Genomic DNA, 3,171 nt, shown 5'->3' with positions numbered 1-3,171 from the left:
TTAGCCTTGTGCCGTAGCCTTTGCGCTTTTGCGCTTGATCTCAGACTACTCTAGTTTTCTTATTTAATTATTTAGCCTTTGCGCTTTTGCGCTTGTTCTTATACTTCATTACTTTTATGTAATTATTTAGCCTTTGCGCTTTTACGCTTGATAACATGCTACACTACACTACTGGCCAGAGAGAGGTCGCTGGGAGACGAGCTCGGCGAAGGCAGGTGACGGCAGAGTGAGATGGGGGCACCTTTGCAAAACGGCACGGAATTCTCTTGTGTGTATGGCTATCATAATCCGCTTTAGTACTTGAAGTATAAAAGCATCCATTGGAAACGATAACAGAATCAGATTCCGCCGGCTCCAACGCTCCCGATAAACTTATTATTTCCTGCTGGCCGATACATAAGGAACTTTTTATAATAAAATTATAATAGTTGCAACGCCATCTTGGCCAGGCCGCCGCCAACCGTCTCTAGGACCTGCCTTCCGGATCAACCCCTGCCTTCGGATCGCGTACACCCGGATAGTCACAGGGAATATTAAAAAACTAACAGGGTTGTTCTAGCTAAAGGGTAAGCGGGGTTGAAGGCAACCCTGGCTCTTTATACTTCAAATTCCGTTAGTTATCTAATGACTTCTTGAGGGGTATTTTTTTCATGACCTTCAGGGTTGAAATTTGTTTTAACATGACTGTCGTGATCGGGCAATAGTATTGCGTCCCTTCCCACGGCAAGCCGGCGCGTGCGCGTGGAACCGGGTATTGTACTCTGTGGGGCAAAAATATTCATTGAATGTCACAAGATAACCAGAGCAATCGCAAAGTAAAAGAAGGGTTTTGTTTTCTATTTCCAATGTGAATAATTAAGTCAATATTTTCTCAAATTGCTATTTATTTTCTGCTCTATTGGCACAGTCTGTGGTCAATTGGCGAGATTAAGTTGAAATCGCTTAACCGAAGGGAACGCCGAAGCTGTGCGGTAAATCGAACCGAGTCGATCTTATTCATCCAAACTCTAGGGGTTTGGAAATTTTACTTCAAGCATTAAGAGAAGCCCTTCCCGATTTATTTACCAGGGAGTAGCATGAAGTACTCCCGTAGGGTTTTGCCGCGATGGCTTTGTCTTTCGGCAGAACCCAACCCTTTCATTATCAATTGCTAATCTTTTTTTTTATTACCATTCTTTCATGAAGGAGTGCAACCGACACTTGATTCAAGAGGCGCTGGAGGCCGGACCGTTTCCTTGCATTTTTCTTCAATTTTCTCGAGACGGGATTCGGCAACTGTCAACGCATCGTCGCCGCCGTTATTTCCTTGTCGCTTCTTTTCTACACTTATTCATTTATTTCTGAGTGAGTCTGTACCATCGGCACCATTGACACTTTGGACAAGACTGAGTTGTTCTTTGAACTGGGGTTGCGGGGGCAAAACCCGCCTTATAGGCATACTACCCGGCAGGCTATGGTGGACTCCCTAAAGGCATTCTTAGAAGCGGGTGGGGGCAGAACTTTGATGACGTGAACGACGCGACGGTAGCTCAAGAGATTGCAGTCACTGATTTGAAGCTAGAGGAGGTAGTGCAAGGCATTACCGACGCGGGGGCTGACGACGCACAGGTCAACCCCAGGCACCTGCCTTTGGTCTTTGGTTTCGCATCTCAACCGTAGGTCTAAAAGGTTGTTCCCTTTGGCAGAGGACGAAGCGGAGAGAGCGGCAGTCAAACGACTTTTGACCGAACTCAAGGCGCAAGTGGTGAGGTTTCGCGAGTTGGTGGAGGGTAGCGTTTAGCAGGCTACCACGGTGGTGGCGAAAATTTTGTCCGTTTGGCTCTATCTTGAACCATTTAGGCGCCACAGGGAGTTTTTGACGAAAACAAGCGAAACAACCCTGCATGCTTAGTCGAGGTGATAGGCCGTTAACGGGCCGTAGGCCCGTACCTTTGTCTACATTTTCCCACTACCCGACTCGGGTGTCAGCGCCGCAGGCCTAGGTAGATGTATGCCAGGCGCGTCGCAGCGCAACAGTGTTTCGTGAGATATCGCGAAGCCTGTTACGCGAGACGTGGTCTGGCGTACATCTACCTAGTTGGCTGAGCGATTAGCGAAGCCTATTACTCCGTCTGGTCGGAAAAAAAAATTTCTGTCTGTCTGTGTGTCTGTCTGTCTGTCTGTCCGCACGATAACTCGAGAACGAATTGATTGAGCGACCTGGGATTTTTAGGGTCGTTTTGTGTCATAAAAAGACAGACAGAGTTCGAAGATGAGCATTCGAGCTCAAAAATTGGATTTTTAAAAAATCAAAAACCACAGGTCCCAAAAATGACTGTTTTTAAAAATATTTTTTCTGGTTTCCTAGAGGGTAACTCATCAAAGTAGAGCCCTTTGGGCGAAAATGTTGTCCGTTTTGCTCTAGCTCCAACCATTTAGACGCTAGAGGGTATTTTTGACGAAAATAAGCGAAGAAATGTACAACCATGCATGCTTAGTCTAAGTGACGGGGTTGACGGACCGGAGGCCCGAATCTTTGAGTACATTTTTGCTCTACCCGACTCGGGTGTTAGCGCCGCAGGCCAAGGTAGATGTATGCCAGGCGCGTCGCAGCGTAACAGTGTTTCGTGAGATATCGCGAAGCCTGTTACGCGAGACGTTGGTCTGGCGTACATCTACCTTGTCTACATCAGATTTCGCTTTCGCAACAACCTCGGCGTGTCACAGATCAAGTTCGCAACTTCACATGTGTGGCGGACAGCCGACCTCCTCTGACTAGCTGCAGGGGAGCCGGCACGCCGGGGAGTTGCCACACCAGGGCTGCAAAAAAACAAAATAAGAGAACATTAGCTCATTAGATTCCTTGTGAGGGCCATGGGCAGCGTTTTGAGAGTTACAAAGTGACCGTGACTTACCGTTGATGAACTGATTGCCTGCGTCGACGGGCTGTCCTCTTCAGCCCCTCCCGTTTTCCTCCGGGTGCGTTACGACCGCCGGCGTCCTTTCCAGGGCTGTGAGGAACAAGAAAGAAGGGACGAAACCATTAGACTCGTGGGAAACAGAAAGCGTGCTCCATGTGCGGGCGGAAGTCGCAACCCAGGGTAAAAAAAACATGATTGTCATGGTCAAATTGAGATTTTGACCATGGGAAACCAAGATTTTAATCATGGACATTGCCTAGACCATGGTGAT

This window comes from Frankliniella occidentalis, unplaced genomic scaffold (assembly GCF_000697945.3).
Source record: "Frankliniella occidentalis isolate FOCC.00 unplaced genomic scaffold, Focc_3.1 Scaffold426, whole genome shotgun sequence".
NCBI classification, from domain to species: Eukaryota; Metazoa; Arthropoda; class Insecta; order Thysanoptera; family Thripidae; genus Frankliniella; species Frankliniella occidentalis.
Note: the sequence above shows the minus strand (reverse complement) of the source record.